Source organism: Panthera pardus, unplaced genomic scaffold (genome assembly GCF_024362965.1).
Source record: "Panthera pardus isolate Hobbes unplaced genomic scaffold, ASM2436296v1 HiC_scaffold_20, whole genome shotgun sequence".
NCBI classification, from domain to species: domain Eukaryota; kingdom Metazoa; phylum Chordata; class Mammalia; order Carnivora; family Felidae; genus Panthera; species Panthera pardus.
Genome location: NW_026526766.1, coordinates 69157192 through 69178341, shown reverse-complemented (window position 1 = coordinate 69178341; position 21150 = coordinate 69157192).

Sequence of the window (21150 nt, the reverse complement as noted above, 5' to 3'; positions counted from 1 at the left end):
ATAGGCTGACAGATGAAAGAAATGGAATGGGAGCTCAAGAGGCTAAATTCACTGGGGCGCCTGGGTGGCTCAGTCAGTTAAGTGTCTGACTTTGGCTCAGGTTGTGATCTCGTGCTCTGTGAGTTTGGGCCCCGAGTCAGGCTCTGTGCTGACAGATTGGAGCCTGGATGGAGCCTGCTTTGGATTCTGTGTCTCCCTCTCTCTCTGCCCCTCCCCTGCTCAGGCTCTGTCTCTCTCTTTTTCTCTCTCAAAAATAAATAAAAAGATTTAAAAAACTAAAAAAAAAAAAAAAAAAAAAAAAAAAAAAAAGAGGCTAAACACTTTACATAGTAATTTAGTGTATATATTGGTGACCATGAATTCCAGAGGAGAAAGGGAATGTACCCTAAAATGTGTTTTGGGATAACTAGCTACCGTTTAGGAAAAAAATAAATAAATAAATTCCTGTCTTACACTTAGCACCAAAATAAATTTCAGATGGACTTAAATATTTCTATGTTATTAAACCATGAATATTTTAGAAGAAAATATAAGAGTTATTCAGTCTTAGGAAAGGGCTTTCTAAACAAATAAACTAAATATACAACTCTGACGAAAACAGATTGATAACTTTATAATATATGAACAAAAGTATGAACTTCTGTATATCAAAAATATCACAAAGTTGAAAAGGAGCTATCAAAGTGGGAAAATGTTTTCAACATGTGTGATAGCAAAAATAGTTGAAATTCTTAATATATAAAGGACTTTTACAAATCAAAAGAAAAAGTCAAATATCACAATTGAATGGATACAGGACATAAATAGGCAAGTGATGAACTGAGAAAGATAGATGATGAGCCTGTATATAAATGTCAAATTAACCAATAAAGGAGTTGCTTCAACTCAGTTATTCTTGCTGTGTGAAATAATGCACATTTAAGTTATTTTGAGTGGCGCTCTTCTTTTGTTTTTGTTTTTATTGTTGTTGTTATTTGCAACCCTTTCTGATCCATAATTTGGTACCAGGAGTGGACTGTAAGTGACTTAAAATGTAGAAATGGCCAAATCATGGAGAAAGAGTCTTGGGCTAAGATGACCCAATTTTTTCTGGTTGAGAAGTTGGTGACTCTTGTTATATCACCACAAAGCTTTTTCTTAACCTCTTAACCTCTCACTTTAGAATCTTGACTGTATGCCTTCAGAGATATAGTACGGGGCAGGGGCGGTGTGATAGGAGTAACTCAGGTGTTAACATGGGTGGCATAATTCTGTTTTCAGTAGGATTCTACAAGAAAGGGACAAGTTGAGCTGAAGGTGGCCCATCTGAATGCAGAAAGGGAGGAAAATATAGCTTTGTTAAGAGAAGTTCTTTTTGCCTGTGGCCTTTGATATAGCCCCATTATTTGGAGTCTTTGCAATTAAAAAAGTTGAATGTTGTATTCCAAGGGTAATATAATCCATACAGGGAGGTGGGAGAATTAACAGGAGACAATTGACAAGATTTGTTCCTTTTTCCACTGAAGCGTTCTTTTTTCCCCAACCTATTTCCTTTATTTAAAAAAAATATTTTGATTTGGATTGTTTATGTCCCTTGGAGTTGAAAATATCCTAAATGATTTAAAAAAACAGCAAAATAGTGGAAACAAGATGTCTAAAAATGGAGGATTGGTTAAACTATGGAAACTTCAGAGTGCCTGGACGGCTCAGTCAGTTGAGTGTCTGACTTTGGCTCAGGAGCTATGGAACCTACACACAATGGGCTACCATGCAATGCTCTTGATACTTAAAATGAAAAAATTTGGTGACAAAATTGTTACTAGAATGGGGTGGGGATTGGAGAATGATCTTTTGGTATAATCAATGTCATGGTCGCTGCCCTTTAATGAATAGTAGCTAAATATTAGTTATGGTGCTAGGGGATTTACTGGCATTATTTTTATTCCATCTGCCCAACTGCATTCTGAGGCACTGCTCTTACTCCTTTTACAGATGAGGGAACTGAAACTGAAATTTTATAACTTGCTCAGTAAATGTTGGAACAAATAATTCAAACTCAGGTCTGCTTCATTCCAAAGTGTGTACTTAAAACTCTGAGTTATTTTTTGTTTTCTCTGTCTCCCTTGCCATGGTGTCTAAGTCAATTTTCAAAGTCTGTCAGTTCTTCTCTTTAAAGTTTATTTATGGGGTATCAGGGTGGCTCAGTCAGCTGAGTGTCCGACTCTTGGTTTCAGCTAGGGTCATGATTTCACGGTTCCTGAGACTGAGCACTGCGTTGGGCTCTGTGCTGGCAGTGTAGAGCCTGCTTGGGATTCTCTCTCTCTCTCTCTCTCTCTCTCACTCTCAAAATACATAAATAGACCTTAAAAAAATTAAGTTTATTTTATTTCCATTCTTTCCTCTTATGTCCAATTACACCAGCCCCATTCAGGCCCTTTTTATTCTTAGCTTGGACTTTTGCAGTAGTCACTTAACTTCTTTCCTTCTTCCATTTTTCCCGTTCTCACACCTTGAATTAATTTTATCTGTCATTACCAGATTAATCTTCCAAGCATTTCACTCTGATTGTGATTAAAATGTTCCTCTCTCCGTCAAATACCTGCTCAAAAAAATCTCTGGGAACTTCTGAATGTTCACCAAAGAAAGTCTAAATTCATTGACATTTTGGATTATTACAATCCCAACCTGCCTTTTCAACTATACCTTCCATGATTCCTCTAAATAGAGATCAACAAACTAAGTCCTGGGCCTGTTTTTGTAAATAAAGTTTTACTGGAACCGAGTCATTCTCATTCATTTACGTGTTATCTATGGTGACTTTTGTGCAGCAGAACTGAATAGTTGTGACAGAGACTGTATGGTCCACAAAATTCGAAATATTTACTGTTTGACCTTTTATGAAACATTTGCTAACCTCTGCTTTAGATGAACCCCTTCTTCTAACCAAATGGATCTACTCTTTGTCCCTGTCTTAAATAATTTTTGGAACAAGATAGAATAAGTTTAAAAATGTTCATTGTTTCCTGAATACTACTCGAACTCTCTTACCATCCATGTCTTTTAAAAAATTTTCAAATTTTTAATTGAAATATAATAAGATACACTGTATTAGTTTCAGGTGTACAATATGATGATTCAACAATTCTATACATCACTCAGTGCTCATCACATTGAGTGTACTCTTAATGCTCTGTATCTATTTCACCCATCCTCCTACCCATCTCCCCACTGTCAACCTCCAATTTGTTTTCAGTATTTAAGAGGCTGTTTTTTTTTTGTTTTTTTTTTGTTTTTTTTTGCCTGTCTCTTTTTTCCTTTGTTTTGTTTTGTTTGGTTTTTTAAATTCCACATGTGAGTGAAACTTGACATCAACATACAAAAGAATGAAACTAGACCACTTTGTTACACTATACACAAAAATTAACTCAAAATGGATTAAAGACCTGAATATGAGACCTAAAGCCATGTTTAAAAAAAATGGTGTCTCATGCAATGAGCAAATGGTTAAATTCCATGGCACATTTATCTATACTGTGAATAATATTTAACAATAAAAAGAAACAAACGAACACATCAGTGGCTAAAATTGTATGTCTATGTGCTCATGTATGAAAACCTTTTTGATTAATGTGGAGAAATTCATCTTTGAACTCTTCCTCTGAATTTCTAGGATATAGACATTTGTAGGTCATTTTTCCATTACATTCCCCTAGCAAACCAGTGAGGGTAGGCAGTGATGGGCTTATAATTGCCATTTTTTGATGGAAGAAGCTAAGTTCCTGAGGTTCTTTGATTGGCCAGTTGTCACAAGGCTGGTCTTCGGAATCTAAATCTAGTGTTGGTCCTCTTTGCCATCTCCCTGAGAAGAGCAGTCAGGCAGCGTGCACATTTATATTGCTAGTACAGTTGTGGCATTGGGAAGTTGTCAGTGACCCATGGATCAGTAGTTGTCCAAGTGTGTTGCCTGGACCAGCAGCACCATCATCCCTTGGGAACTGCTAGAAATGCAGATTCTTAGGCCCACCCAAGACCTACCCAGTCACTTTAGGGTGGGGCCTAGCAACACATGTTTTTGACAAGCCCTCCAGGTAATTTTGATGCCCGTTCAAGCTTGAGAAGCTGTGGTCTTCATCGTCATGAGACATACGTCCTGCTGCTCTTCACTCAGTCTGACTTTGGTATTGAATGGTGGGGAGGCAGGGATACACCCGATTCTCTTCTTGATGATGGTCTTTCATGCACTTAACTGGCGACAAGGATAGCAAGGGAGGTCAGTTCACTAAAATGCTGCAATTGCATGTGCTATACCTGAAATTAAGTTAATGAAGCCTGTGTCTTTCAACATAGGATCAAAGACTAGAAATGCCTTCTTATGTTACCTTGTTTTTACCCCCCAATTAAATAACCTTTACCTTCCCACAGAAGAATGAGGGAATTAGGACCTCAGTAGTGGTGAAATGCATATTATGCTTTTCCACAGATGAAATGAGTGAATGAATGAATGAATTTATCCACTTAAACATCAGCTGCATAGTGTCTAGTACTGAGAAGCCACTGGAACAGTCTTTATTAATAGAGGACATAAGCAGGTAGAGTCTTACAATATAATATAATATGGACAGTAGCAGAATCAAGCACAAGATATGAAGTTACATGGAGAAGGGAATAGTGCCCTTATTTGTGTGTGTTTTTGTACATGTGTGCATGTACATGCATGCATATGTGTGTATGCCTGTTGCATGCAGGTGTACATGTTTGCATATGTGCATGTGTCTTGTGGAAGGCAGGGTGGGTTCAGGGAGAGATGTTGTTCAGGACTTTACAAACAAGGACAGTGTTGAGCTGGATTTTAAGATCTATTAGTTCAGCAGGTAGACAAGAAAGATGAGAACTTTCCAGTCATGTTGAACAGAGCATGTAAATGTAAGGAGGCATGAAACAGCATGGTATCCATAGGAAACAATAAGTGTTTTGGTGTTGGTAGAGTCTAGAGTGTTTAGGTACAGCTGACAATGAGGACAGAGAAGGAGTCAGGAGGCAGATCATGGCTGTGAATGTGCTGCTAAGGTCTGCTTTTGACTCATTGCCTGGTGCTTCCCAAAGTGTATCTATCACAGAACATTGGGCCCAGGGGGTTGTGTTTGGTGTTCTTTGGAAAAGAGACTTCTCTGATCAAGCAAATGTGAATGTGAAAAGTTTCATAAAATTAAGTGGATTTTTTTTTTTTTTTTTTTTTTTTTTGGTGAGAACTCTGAGAGCTTTTAACATGTATATTGAAAATATCCAGGATGGAGATTCAGAGGACACGGGAAGCTTTCTGATGACCCTCCTCAACGTCTTCAGTTCCTCAAGAACAGACTTGGGACAGTGCCACAGTACACAATGGGGAAGGGTTATTTTGTCCTATCCCTGGTAGGATAAAATCCAAGCCCTTATCATGGCCTCGAAGGCCCTGCAAAATCCAGTCCTGCTTACGTTTCTGTCCTTGCCTCCTGCCAACTTTTTTGGGAACATGGTCCACATTCGTTCATTTGCATATTGTCTATGATTGCTCTTAGCCTATATCTACAGAGTAGTTTCTATAGAGCCTAGAATATTTACATTTTGCTCTTAACAGAAAAAAAAAACCTTACTGATCCTAGAATTGTAATATTTCTGCAATATTTCCTGTCTGCTCCTCTAGATTTAGAGCTCTTAGATGCTAGGGTTTTATTTGTTATTTTTAACGTATTCGTCATTGTGTCACTGGCACCAAGCATAAGGCTTAGCATATAGAAGGCACCCAGTGAATAATTAATGAAAGAGCAAGTGAAACTGTCATAATAATCATAATGACTGGTATTTATTTTGCCTGTGGTTTCATTTATACCATCTAATTTAATCTTCATTCCAACCCTCTGAGACGAACAAACAATATCCCTGTTTTACATAAGAGGAAGCAGAGGCTCCGAGAAGCTAAGTGATTTTTCCAAAGTACCACAGCCAAGTTTGAATTGCGGGATGGTCTGCTGCTGCCATATCCCACATTTGTCCCCTGCCCTTGGATGTCTCACACTGTTGCCCTTACTACCAGATCTTTAGTAGCAGTTTCACAGTGACTCATTTGTCCATTTCATGGTATCCTTCTGTCAGAGGATCTTCCTGTGATGTCCCTTCTCCCTGTCCCAGCTGCCTTCCTCTCCTTCTCTCTATTCTCTTATCTCCCTCTCCTTGCTTGCTTCTGCTCTCTCTGCAATCTCTGATTCAGTCACTGAGGGTTTGTATTTCCTAGGAAGTCCATGCACAATGCAGTATGTGGTCATCCATATTTTGGCTAGTTTTTCGCACAATTAGAAGCCAAAGGTCCAGGAGAAGAGATTGATCTTCAGACCATGCCTCACTAGGATGGACAGTATCTTATTCTGTTTAGACTGCTATTGCAGAACACAATAGACTGGGTGGCTTATAAACAACAGAAGTTTTATTTCTCATGGTTCTGGAGGCTGTAAGTCAAGATCAAGGCACCAATAGATTCAGTGTCTGGTGAGAGCCTGCTTCCTGGTTCATAGATGGCTGTCATCTCGCTGTGTTTTAACATGGCAGAAGGGCCAAGGATGTTCTCTGTAGTCTCTTTTATAACGGCACTAATCCAGTTCATGAGGGCTCCACCCTCATAAACTGGTCACCTCCAAAAGGCCTCATCTCCAAGTACTAACACATTGGGTGTTAGGATTTAACATACGGATTTTGGGGGGACACAAACATTCAGTCTGTGGCAGACTGCTCTGCCAACAGATAGGGCGTTGCACTTCAGGGCACTGGGCATTTGCTGCTCTGCTCACAGCGCAGTGCTTGAGGTCTGCAGAGAGATGCATTCTGGCCTCTCCTGTAAGACTCTTGTGAGCTCGCCTAAGGGTACTGTTTGCAGGAAAAATATTATGCTGAGCACCCCCGAGAGAAAATGAAGTCATTGCTTGCCTGAGAGTGATTTATTCGTTCATTAATAACATATTTGCTATCTTTTCCAATGATAAATTAGGTCCTTATGGCAAATGCTTTTGTTCCTAACCTGGCTCAAAGGAGAGGCCTGTGCATCACTAACAGGCTGTCAGTTTTCCTGGTGTTCATGTTTGGTCAACTGACAAATCCCTCAAACTCATCACTAGCTGAATTATGTTTGAACTTTATTCTTGAGCTGTCTAATTGTCACATGATATGAGGCAAACCTCTAGAAGGGGTTACTTTATAACTAGCTATTTGGCCTTTGAAGGAGGTACAATATGCAAAAGAAATTACGTGAGAAAAAAAATCTAACACCTTCTCTATCGAAGTTACTATACAAGGTCCAGATATAAGTCTTGTAAAATGAAATCTGAGGTCATAAACATGCTTTGCACATCTGGAATCTTGCCTGTGGCAGATATTCTAAAATTGGAGATGCTATATTAAAGCAAGGAAAAGAGCTTTTATTGAATACCTACTACGTGTTAAGCTTTTTCACACTTCACCTTTTTACAGCAGCCTTGTGAGCTGAGGCCATTATTATCATTAGTTTACATGGTAAATAACTTAAAGTTAAAATTTGAATTCAATAATTTGCTGAATGCATCTTCCTGCAACTCCAAGCCAAGTATATTGAACAGTTTACCAGAAGCACCAAATAGTTTCACCTGGGGGAGAGGAAGGATTCTGGTTCCTCAACATCCATGAGTAAAACTATTTGCCCTGTGTGGGTGGAGTGGTGTAGCACTGTGTGCTGAATATGGGGGCTGGTTTTAGAATAATGCTCTGTATGCAGTGGATGCTTTTAAAATGAACATTGACTGACTGGCTGTTTACAACTCAGTTACTGATTTGTTTTCGACCCTCAGTTCTCTTCTGATATCCTTCCTCACTTTTGTGCTAGAAGATGAAGAACCAGGATTTTATTATTTTAAGTCCTGCCATTTAGCAAAGAGAAGCAACCTTCTTTCAAAAAAAAATTTTTTTTTTATTTTTTAACGTTTATTCATTTTTTTGGTAGAGACAGAGTGTGAGTGGGGGAGGGGCAGAGAGAGAGGGAGACACAGAATCCAAAGCAGGTTCCAGACTCTGAACTGACAGCGCAGAGCCTGACGCGAGGCTCACACTCATGGACTGTGAGATCATGACCTGAGCTGAAGTTGGACGCCCAACCGACTGAGCCACCCAGGCGCCCCTCAAAAAACATTTTTTTTAACGTTTATTTATTTTTGAGACAGAGAGAGACAGAGCATGAGCGGGGGAGGGGCAGAGAGAGGGAGACACAGAATCCGAAACAGGCTCCAGGCCCTGAGCTGCCAGCACAGAGCCCGACACAGGGCTTGAACTCACGGACTGTAAGATCATGACCTGAGCCGAAGTCAGATGCTTAACCGACTGAGCCACCCAGGTGCCCCAAGAGGCAATCTTCTTTCAAATTATTTCACTAATTTGTATTGTTATTAGAAATCAATAAAATGGTCTCTTCTTAGATAGACTTTCCCATTTCTGCCTGCCTTTATCTGTCAAGGTCCTCATTGGGATACCCTTGAGCTCAATAAATTGTGGCACTTTTCCTGTTGTTGAGCACAGGTGTTTTGTAGCCCTGCTGTTCATGAGTGCTGCTCACCATGTCTTTGTGGTTCTCCAGATTCCTGGCCCTGTGGCTGGGTGGGGCATGTGGCCACTTCTGGCCAATGGGTTGCAGCCAGGAGTGATGCATGTCACTTCTATCTCAAAGCACTTAATTGTTGGTGTTTTTTCTTCCTTCTGGAGCAATGACTGAAGATGCTGGCTTCTTGCTGAGCTTCCTGGGCTCAGGTTTCCTGAGTGATTTTTGTTGAGCAGAGAGCTTTTCTGACATCCTCTGATCAACTTGTACTATGAACCAGAAAGAAACATTTATTGTTTTAAGACACTGAGATCCTGAGTTTTTTTTATCATATTATAATCTAGACTACCCTGACAGATTTGAGGATTGTTTATAGAATGAATAAATCCATTCCTACTTTCTATTCTCACCACTGTAAGTCCTGGTAAATCCTACTACATTGTAAAGCCTAAGTCTTTTTAGTTCTTACTCATTTGTATAATTACACTCTCTTTGGTGCCTGCTAACTTTTAGAGCCCTATTTTGTCCACCTTTCACATTTTTTTTTTTTTTTTTGCAAATTCATATGCTTATGTAATTTCAACTACTCCCTATATTTATAGCAAAACAGCATGATGTATGTGAAAGAATAATGGATTTGAAGACAGGCTGGTCCTGATTCTACCAGTTCACAGAGGCTTGGGTAAACTGATTAAGACAGTCTCCACTCACTCGTCTGTACAATTGGAGTGATGACTGTCATGTCTGTCTCACCAGGTCACCTGTGGGAATCAGATGAGAGAGCAGCTTTTGTAAATGGTAAAGAATTATTCACGTGGGAAGAAGTGTTTTAGAGAAACTCTGAGCCTCTATCTCAGCAAAGCTTCTGCCCTGAACTTCCTCATGTTCAGGATCTACCTTGTATGGTTGTGTCCTCATTAAGATGACCCACCTCTACATCCATGCACATCTACTTTACTGTGGCTATATTTGCATCACCAGCCTTTTGTCCTTAGGGCCCACCCCACCCTCTCTCCCCACAGGTGACCACATCTTTATTTCTGTGTCACTTTTTCCTGGTGATTCACTTCCAATGGGCTTCCTCAAATTTCACCTGTTCCAACCTGGTAACCATCTGCAGGCTGTGCCCTCAAGATCTTACCCTGCAGTTGACAGCCAAGTTCAGATGAACATCGCCCTCTTTTCAAGTTCTCAATCCTCTGAGCTAACTCACTCTCAGCAGTGAAAACAAATTTCCCTAAGCCTCACTTAGCCTGTGTCACTCCACTTCTTAGAATTAAACACTGGCTTCCAGTTGCCTCTGTAATATACATACAAAATACTTCACACACGATTTTTGTGGTTATTACAAAAGCAACTCATGCTTGATGTGCCTGAATAGCAAAATACAGAAAAGCAAATGGAGAAAAAAACAGATCACCTATTATCCAATCACTTTAAGATAATCACTGTAAGCATATCCATTTTTTTTTCTGTGCTTCTGTATTTTATAAAAATGTTGTCAAACAATGTATACTATTTTGTACCTAGCTTTTTCCTTTAGTAATATATTCTGAACATTTTGTCAGGTAATTATGTAGACTGATTTAATGAATCAGTAGCTTCATTATAGCCCATTGAATACATTTACCATAATTGACTTAATTCCCTATTGTAAAGCACTGATTATTTTCTATTATAAATAATGTTATAAAATATATTCCTGTGCATATGTCCTCTGAGCATGTATTTTATACTTTTTTAGGGGAAAGGAGGAATGAATCTGTACAGGTAGAATTGCTTGGTTGAAGATTAAAGAGTACACCCATTTGAAGATTTCTGATATATATTGCTATTTGCCTCTAAAAGTGTGTATTAATTTGTGTTCTGAGCAGTGTAGAAGAGTGTGAATATCCAAACACCCTCAGTGAGTTATAGTCTTTGATAACTTTATGTGAGGTGTACCCCATCTTGAACTTGTGAGTGGTTTTGAATAATAGTAAAGTTGAACATTTGTTCATATATTTATCAATTGTACTTCTGTTGGAAACTGACTCATATTGTTTCCCCATTTTTATAATGAGGGCTAGTCTTTATATCATTGTGTTATAAAATCTCTTTAATGTATTAAAGTTATTCCTTACCTAACATATATATTTTAAGTTTTGTATTGTATCATTTGATTTTTTTCCCCACTCTATAGTATGAAAGTTCTTTATTTTCAGATGGTTCAATATATCCATATCTCCCTTTAAATTTTCTGACTTTGTTGTTATATTTAAGAGGAATATATGTATATATACATACATATATTTTTCTCTTTATTTTATGATTTAAACACATTAACTCTGGAGTCCAACTCTAGTTTATTTTGGACTATGATGTAAGTAAAATTGTGACTTAATTTGCCTTTACAGAGTTAATGCATTAGTTCAACCAAATATCCCATGGAACATAAATGCTATCTTTGTCATTTAATAAATTCTCGTATAGTTATACTTGGAACCATTCCTGAACTTTCTATTCTGCTTCTTTGATCTATCTTTCTTTTTTGGCACCTGTACAGCAATATTTTATTTGTTGTAGGTTTATAGTATATTTTAAAAGCTGGTAGAGCAAGTTAAGCCACATTATTCTTCTTTTTCAATATTTTCTCGATCGTTCTCATGCATTTATTTTTCTAGCTGAATTAGAAATTACTTTCTCAAGTTCCAAGAATACCATTGTAATTTTGATTGAAAAAGTAGTAAGTTTGTAAATTAATGTGAAGGCTTACTACCTTTATAAAGTCTGACTTCCCATCTAGGCGTAGGAGATTTCTCTCCATTTACCTGAATCTTTGTCTATGTGTGCCTGATTATAAAATTCTTAAGTTTAAGGAATAACTACTTAAGTGTGTTAGTGATATTTTAATTTTTTTGGTTCCTTATATTGATTGAGATCTTTTTAAAAATCCTCTTTTCTACCTGGTTATTGCTGATCCCTCTGAACTTCTTTTAGTGGTTCTAAAATAAATTTTCTTGATTTTTTCTGGGAGGAAAATCTTAGCATCTGAAAATAATTATAACCTGATTTTCTCCATCCAACTATTTCTACCTCTTATTTATTTTTCCTGTCTTATTGCATTGATTAAAACTTCTAAAACAAGGTTAAAAATAGGAGTGAGGGTTGGCAGTTATATCTCATTCTGAGTGTTTCCCAGTTAAGTAGATTACTGGCTGGTAGTTTCAGCCAGTTAAAAAAGTAAGTTTTCTCATGTTAAAAAAGTAAGTTTCATTCCCAGTTGGTTGTTGTTGTTGTTGTTGTTGTTGTTTAAAAAATCTTGAATGACTGTTGAATTTTATTAAATGTCTTTTTGGCATCTTTTACAATGATCATATGGTTTTTCTCCTTTGACCTAGAGATGTGATGAATTATGTTAATAGATTTCTTCATATTAAACTATCCTACATTCCTGGAATAAACTCTACTTACTCATTCTGTATTCTTCTTCAAATGCACGGCTGGATTTGATTTGATAATATTTTATTTAGGAGTTTTGCTTCTATGTTTTTGAGATTGGTTTATAGAGTTTTTGAGAGGAGTGTCTGCCAGGTTTTGATTTGAGGGTTTTTTCTAGCTTTCAAAAATATAATGGGATGGTCTTCATCTTGAATCAATTAAGTGACATTCCTAACGTGGACATGTAGGCTCTCAGGATGGTGTGATGGAAAGAACACAAGACTGAGAATTAAAAGATCATGGTTTAATTCCTGCCTCTGTCCCATTCACTCTGTAAGTTTAGGCAAATTAATTTCAACTCCCTAAACTTCGGTTTCCTTGTCCTTGAAATGAGGATTACACCCAGTTTCTGCCCCAACTACTTTGCAAGATTGTTGGGACAATCCTGTGACCTAATGAGAATAGAAACACTTTGCAGAGGAGAGAAACACTTGTTGAGTACCTATTCCATGTAAGGTGCCTTGTGGCATTAAGAAAAATTTTTTTTAATGTTTACTCATTTTTGAGATAGAGAAAGAGAGAGACAGAAGATGAGTGGGGGAGAGGCAGAGAGAGACAGAGATGCAGAATCCAAAGCAGACTTCAGGCTCAGAGCTGTCAGCACAGAGCCTGACACAGGGCTTGAACTCACAGACCACGAGATCGTGACCTGAGCCGAAGTCCGGCGCTTAACCGACTAAGCCACCCAGGTGCCCTGTGGCATTTTACATAAATGATGTCATTACTAAGAATCCTCACTATAATCCTTATATGCTCCGGGCACAATGAGGACTCCTGGGAGCCTTGCAGCAGTGGTCCAGGGAACAACATCACCAGCATTACTTGGGGGCATGGTAGAACTACCAAATCCCCAGTCTCACCCTGTGAACCAGAATGCATTTTCATAAGATATTCAGGGTGATTTACATTCGCCTTAAAGTTTGAGAAGCACTGATGGCTCCCATATCACAGTGGTGCAGGTTCCACAGCATCAGAACAGAAATATAAATGTGGCATTTAGAAATAATTCCAATGATAACTCTCTTTTGTTCATGCTTCTGATATTCTGGATGAGATAGTGGCACTGTTGAGACTATAAATGTCCTTTACAGCAAATATCATGAATATGCACACTAATTTCCAATCCAAAGTTAACTGTCTTTGGAATCTTAGTTGAAATGACCCATCAATTGTGAGTTATTCTCTAACAAGTCCAAAATTAAAAAGTAGTTTTAGTGCCTGCAGATGTACTCTCCTCTAGGGAGACCCAGTCATAGTGTATTCCCATCAGTCAGTCTGAAGGAATTTTTCAGCTGATCCTGTGAGCAACCACAGACCTTTTACTGGGGTAAGGATTACTATGTCATTTTCATCACAAAGATTACACTAGTCACTCCTCAAGCGTGTTTTGGCTTCCACCAAGAGCAAAGGGCAGTATGCATTAAGCTTCATTACACACATTAATATATATACATGCATGCACACACATGCTTAGAGAACACCTAATATCATGGTGAGAACTGAAACCATGGTGACCAAGACATCAACAAAAATTACCTCTGTGGGAGTTCTGCAGGGATGTGTAATGCAATCGAGGTAACTGTTTGTAGGCTGTAGCTGGCAGTTGCCATGGAGACTGGCAGTTTGGTGAGGGAAACCTCCTCAGTGACGTGGTCAACAGCTGTTTTATTCCTCTGGGTGTTGAGCACAAGCAATTCTTTCACACCCTATGTGGGAGGGAGGCACAGGTGTGTCTTTTGCTAAGCTAGGGAAGTATATAGGAGAAAGTCCAATATAAAAATATTCCTAATCATGGCATTCTTCCATGATGGAGAAGCTACTTCTCTTAGAGTTTAAATGGCCATTAAAAAAAAGAGAACATCCATCATGTCAAAGATGCTATCCTTTTAACCCAAAGTGTAGAATTTTCTGTGAATGTGAAACAATTTCACTGTGTTAGAATGTACTTCAGAGTTCAGATGTTGTATTTATAAGGCTTTCTCTAGCTTTCTAGGGCAGAAATAATTGCTTCTATAACTGAACACACTCAGAAATCTGTTTATAGGTCTATTATGACATTTTGCAAATTATATTGTATTTTAGGTATAACCATTATGTTTGTTTAGTTCACTTCCCACTGTCACCACCTAGGACTGGGCCTAATCAAGCTGTTAGGACAACTGTGCCTAGAACAGTGCCTAACTTAAAAGTACGTTTATGACTGTATTAATTAGGTCCTGCTGTGTCACAAATTACCACAAACTTAGTGGTTTAAAAAACATACATTTATTATCTCAAGTGTATGTGGCTTACCTGTCTGACTCTGGCTTATCCAGTTCAGAGTTTTATAAAACTGCAGTCAGAGTTTTTATTGGACTGCATTCTCATTTGGAAGCCCAACTGGGGAAGAATTTGGTAACGAGATCAAGTTGTTGACACAGTTCATTTCCTTGTGGCCTGTAGGAGCTGAGGGCCTTGGTTCTATAGGCTGCCTACAGTTCCCTACCACATGGCCTATTTGGGAGTTTACAACATAGCAGCTTATTTGTTCAGGGCCAGTAGGACAAAAGAGACTCTGGAGAGACAGTTTTATGTAATGCAGTGTAATTGTGGGAGTGACATCTTATCTTTGCTATATTCTATTGGTGAGAAGCAAGTCACAGATCCTGCTCATACTCATGAAGGGGATTATGTATGAGTGTGAACACTAGGAATTGGAGATCACTTTAGGGTCTGTCGGCCATTATGAACCTTTGTAATTTGTCTATTGGCCTGGCCTTTCAAGTGCCTCACAAAACAAGTGTTTCAAAAGATCTCTTGATCTTTCACTTGATTCTGTACAAAATTACCATGGCAGTTATGAGAATGTACCTCTCTGACTGTAGGGAGTATGACTGATCAGTCCCCCAGCTGCTCTGAAGTTTATCACTGTATTCGGGCCAAAGCCGCTCTTCTCACAGTTACTCTTGGCAAGTGAGGAGCCTGGTAGAGATACTGACAGAGGCCTGTTCCTGTGCAATAGGGTACTCTCTGATAGGCACTTGGCCTGAGGAGTTCCCCCAGTGGCATGATCAAACTTTCCTTAGGGCCGAGTGGCAGTCTGAGATACTTCTATCCCGCTTTCCTTCTTTCCTTCTTTCCCTATCTTCTCCACTCAGGGTCAGGCCGATATCATGGTTAGACAGCTCTCCCTGCCTCCTTGGACTCCCTTGCCATCTTTTTTCCACAGCTGTTTCTCATAATACATTTCTGGGGCATTTGATCCCATCTTGGAACCTACTTCTCAGATGACCCAGACCAATACAATCATTATCATTTACATAAGTCTGTAGCATGAGACAGTGTTATACCTTTGAATAAGGTCCTTTTCTCTCAGCTGACTCCAGGAAAGCCACAGTGATATTGGAAAGGATATTAGACCTGCAAGACCCAAAGTAGAGTTTTTGTATTACTTGGAGGACCTCAGGTGAGTCACAGTCTCTAAGGTGCATTTATCTCATCTGTAAAAGGAGAATAACACTACTACTACTAATACATTTATGACAGGGTTAAAATGAAATTGTGCCTAAAAACATAATGCCTGGAATAGAGCTGGTGCTTAGAAAGTACTGTGTGGAAGTTTTGCAAGACATAGTAAAACAGTGATAACTTTTTACAAACTGGGAGGATGCATTACCAAGAGATGTATCTTTTCATGAATCCCATTAGAGGTAATCTCTCAGAGGTACAAGGGATACAGGGAGCACAGGATGCTTTCCAGGGCATCTCTGTGGATGAAAACATTATAAAAGACCAACTAAATCAACCTCTTCTTGTAACACATGCCCTTGGAAGGCTGGGCTGGGAGGAGGGCAGGCAGTGAGTTTTACATTCAAGGTAGTGGGAAGGAGGGCAGATCCTGAGCAAATCTAGCAGGGTGGGGCTTGCTGGCCATTGTCCCCCACTTCTGCTCAGCAGCAGGGGTTGCAGTAGGAGTGATGAGTATGCTTCTCAGAGGGGCTGGAGACAAGCCGCTCCTCGGGTCTTTTCTTTATCCCTTCTTCAGTTTAATCTCTACTGTTCCTTCTACATGGTATTTATGTCTTGATCTAGTGAGATTTCTGTGGTTTCCTTGACCTCTCTCATCCTTTCTCCTCCCCAGTTCTTAATTTACCTAAACTACCTTTACCAGGAAACAGAGTCCTTCCTTCTGCCCTTAGGTATAACCAGCTAAAAATGGAGAGGCCTTTGGGGAAAGCACCTAACCCAGGTCACAGAACCAGTGTGCATCCGTGCGCTGCAGCTGAAAGCTTAAGTTTTGGACTCAAGTTTGGCTTCTACTTCTGCGTCCCTCTCCCTGTGAGACTCTGGGCAAGCTTCTCTGAGTGATTCTCCTCATCTGTAAAATGGGGTAATGGTCTCTTTCTCTAATGTTGTGAGGATGGATGGCCTCTTACAGGGATGGCTTCTTACAGGGGATGGGGCTCAGTAAATTGGCTCCTTCCTTTCCTTATGAACAGCATTGTTTAAAACGGCCTTTCCAGTGATCCTAGTAGCAATTTTGGTTCCCGATAGCAATATAAAAAATTGATGAGGGTTTATGAGTTTTTTGCCCAGGTTGTGGCCATTGAGTTTTGGAAAGTGAGAAGTATAGACGAATCATGTGTCTGACAGCGAAGAGTAAAATGGCCTTGGGCCTAGCTTCAGAAGTTGGTCTAAAGAGAAACACACCACTCTTAAAAAAAACAAGTAGGAAGCAAAAAGCTTTCATATGTATAAATGTTAGGGCCATTCTGCCAGTGTAGGCCAAAAAGCTGTTTTAAGTGGTCACAAGAAAAAAAATTAAGGGGGAAGAGCAAGCAGAAACCTTCTAGCTAGAACCATCCCCTTCCTTCCCTCTCTTACTTTTCCTGGGAAGGGAAGCAAAGTGCTAGGTGTGTGGGATCCCCCACCTCAAGTGAGGGTGGCTTTTGGAAGCAGAGCTAGGGCAGGTGTCTGCAGTATGGCCCTCTGGGTGGTGTCAGAGGAAGAGTGGGAAAGTGGAAAGTTACCAGACACAGAGTCTAAAAACCTAGGCTTCCATCTGCAATCTGTTACTTACTACCTGTGTGACTTGGAGCAAGTCACTTCATCTCTCTGAATTTGTTTCATTACTTGTAAAATGGGCGTAACAAAATAAAACATAACATGACGCTGTTATGAGGTTCAAGTGGGATAATGAATGCATGTGGAAGTTCTGGTAAATGACTACGTTGATGTTAGCTATTTATTGGAATGCTATATCCTATTATAACCCACCTGAGTTACAACCTCCCTGTGGCTATTATTGAAAGGTGTCTTTACATCACAAAGTCATGAGAGTCCAGAACAATTGTGTGCATCATACAGTGGATGGTGATGATGAAGAGGAGGAGGATGATTATGACAACATTTGCATAACTCAAAGTGGCAGCTGCTATATATAAGGAATTGAGGAAAGCAATTGGGCTGAAAGTAGATGGTAAGAGACTTGTCTGAAAGCTGTCCTTGCATCACAGAACACTGTTTTTACCTGTATCATGCACTTGTTTGTGTGGAGCAGCTGGGGAAATGTTGGTGAAGGTAGTGGAGAGGGAGGCGGGGCCAAAGGAGGGTTGAGTCTAAATGCTTATATAACTTTTTAATGAGAAATTTTGATCCCCTGTTTAATTTGAGACTTACACCTACTCTTCTGTTTCTTTCCCTATTTTACAAGGAAACTGAAATTCAGAGAGGTTAGTTAACTTGTCTGAGGCCACATAGCTCACAAGTTTGAGCAGGGATTCCATGCCAGGCCTGACTTGATGCCCCTGAAACCATGCATATAGCAGGACTTTGTAAGCAGTACAGGCCCACAGAGATGGACATCATCACTTCTGTTGCATTTAAACAAAGGAGGCAACTGAAGGCCAGAGAAGTGCAATGGGTGGCTTGAGCTCACTCAGCTTAGGAGTGATAGAGGGGCCTAGAAGCTAGGTTTCCTCATTCCCAGAGCATGGCCTGTTTCACTCTGGCTGCTGCCTTAAGTGCTCTTTAGTCTTTCCCCCTGCCCCCTTTTCTTTTTAAAAAATTAATAAAAGGCAGCCAAGCAATGGCTAATGGGCTCATGAGAGGTTAGGAAGCATACTTGTGAGGCAATCACAAGATCGCTTTCAGCGAAACACATGATCTTGGTAACAAAAGGAATACAGAAATAAATTTCTTTGAATGCTCTTCAACCTAATCAGCCCTGATGCTGCTAAACTGTTCCTGACATTCTCTGGTCCCCCCCTCCTTTAAAGCCCCAAATAAAGCATAATGAAATAAGCTATAAGCATTTGGGGGTTATTCAACTCTCTGAAGTGCTTGAGGATGCAATTTGTAGGCAAGATGTTAAGGAATTAAAAAAAAAAAACAAAACTGGCTGGTGCCAAGCCGCATTGTACCAATTTCTCCATGGCCCTGTTGCATGTTAGGTATGCATATGGTCCACACATTTCTCAAAAACATACCCCCAGGTGTCAGGGCCTGTTCTTTAGAGCATATCAACTAAATGTGGAGAGACGGGTGTGCTGAGGAAATAAAAAATAAAACCACAGCTGCTCCTTAGAACATTGCTGTAATTTGGAGGCTTGGTATAGGCTGTAGTGTTCTTGTCTAGAGTACTACAAATTCAGCACCCTAAAAGGTGAGTGCCTGGAGGGCAGGATGGACGGCACTGCCTCATTGTCCTTTGGCCCAGCATGGGGCCCAACACAAAATAGGGGCTTAGAGAGTTTGAGGCAAATAAATGAATAAGTGAGGGAAGCTAGCAATGAAATTGGTACAAGGACAGGAAAGTCCCTTCCAATCAAGCTAATTAAAATAAGACATGATCCCCAGCCCCATTTCCCTCTTAGCCAATTCCTGCCTAAAAACCCACTCCCATTTTAAAGAACGGGCTGCATGTGTGGTGAAAAAGAGACAAGGAATGGTACTGGAAGACATGGGTGTATGACCAACAGGATTGCATTTGAACCCCTTTAAAAAAAAATTTTTTTTAACATTTATTTACTTTTGAGACAGAGACAGAGCATGAGCTGGGGAGGGGCAGAGAGAGAGAGGGGTCAGGGGGAAGGAGGGAGACACAGAATCCGAAGCAGGCCTCAGGCTCCGAGCTGTCAGCACAGAGCCAGATGTCGGGCTCAAACTCATGGACTGTGAAATCATGACCTGAGCTGAAGGTGGACACTTAACCGACTGACCCACCCAGGTGCTCCTGAACCTCTTTCTTTTTAATGAGATAGTTGTACAGCATCTAGGGCAATGTTTGGCACACAAGAGGCATGCATTTCATTCATTCAAAATTTATGCAGTATCCTATAATGTGCCAGAACTAATGTCACAAGCTAGTGGTGGAAAAGTCACTAGGAGCTCAAAATTGAGTGGATGTGAGGGACTTTATTATCATTATTGAATTCTTCACATAAACCCTTTGAATTATTTTTTTCATTGAGTGATAAGGAAGTCAAACTTCAGAGAAGCTCCATGGCCAGCCCCCCTGCAGCCCAAAGAGCTGGCACCTTAAGTGGAACTCAGCACCAGCAATCACCAGTGGGCAGCTCACAGATCGGTTCTGCCTCAACACATGTTTTGTTTGGGCTGCCTATTTTTTGTCAAGAAAGAAGATAGGGAGTGGGAATGCCTGTAGATGGGACATGTGCTTCCCAGTTCACTAGAGTCTCTCTACTCTCAAGGTTTAACCCATGGCCGCTGAGTACGTGATCCTGGTTCAGATTCACTGTTTCCATACCCAGTGCTGTTTCCAGCGGGCTTATAGATATATTGCCTGCCTCTGACAGGGCTGAGACTCACATTACTGATCCCTCTGGGTCTTTTCTGACCCAGTGCTGATGGTCACCACTATCCCTGTTACAGTTAATTCAATCCCAGCGGCTGACTGTCAGTTTGGGATTAAATAGACAGCAAGTACAGATTCTGGTACAGTTTCTGGACTTTTTTTGGGGCGGGGATGATCATGGTGGTGGTGATGGTAGTGGGGACATTATATAGCACAGACTTGGCACGTACTAGACGCTTGGTCAGTGTATCCCAAATAAAAGGAAGATATTCTGAAGCTAGCCTCTTATAAGAACTCCAATTAAAAAGGTGGGTTTTTCCTTCTTTTTAAAGTAAAGAGCATTCCTAGGGCTATATTCTGTTCACTTCTCTCAGTTCTCTAACGGAAAGGGTGGGTAGCTGGCATTATAGCCTCTAAAATGTTTCCATGCTGAGGTCATCTCTTCCATTTAGTGTAGTGTGGGAGCTTTGGGGTCTCCATCAATCACTGGGAAGTGAGCTGGAGAAAACGTAAATCTCCCTCCAGAAAAATCACATTGGCCTTGGATGTCCATGCTAGGCCGCCTGACTTGTACTGCTTTGGGCATGGGCAGAAGGGGAATCTGGTCCAGAAGTGTCCTTGGAGGGGGCAGGGTTTCCCTGGGATCATTAAGAAGTAAAGCCCACTGACTGCTGTAATTGATAGCACAACCGGTTTGTCCTGTTCCCACTTGGGTAACTTAATAAGGAGCTGAGTGAGTTCCAACACTTGTCCAGAACTCACCGAATACAGAAGATGCCCAATGGGCTAAAATCAATCAAGTTGAGGTGGAGTTGTTTGATATGTAAGAATGAGAGTTTGAAGTCAGACTGCCTGAGTTAGAATCCAGTTTCACTGCTTCTGAGCTCTGTGACTTTGGGCATCTAAATGTCTCTGTGCCTCCATTTCCTTACCTGTAAAATGGAGATAATAATAGCACCTACTGCATAGGGTGTTTTGAGGATTTAGTTAGCTATTACACATAGTGGCCTCAAACAGTGCACATTATAAGCACTCGATATGTGTAGCGATTGTTGATCTTTTAAGATCCCCTCAAGCCTACCTCTCAATTAGGTCTGATCCACAGAGAGCAACCAACTTTCACTGACTCGTCCTTGATGTGATTCCTTTAGTTGTTAGCAGCTGATGCAAGAATAGCATTTCTATTCTTTTACACATGGCAGTTGGAGATGGCTTCATTACCCATATAGTGCATTCCCAGAAAAAACACCTACCTCTGTCCGTGGATATGTTTGCTTTCTGTTGCCAAAAAAATGAGTGATGTCTC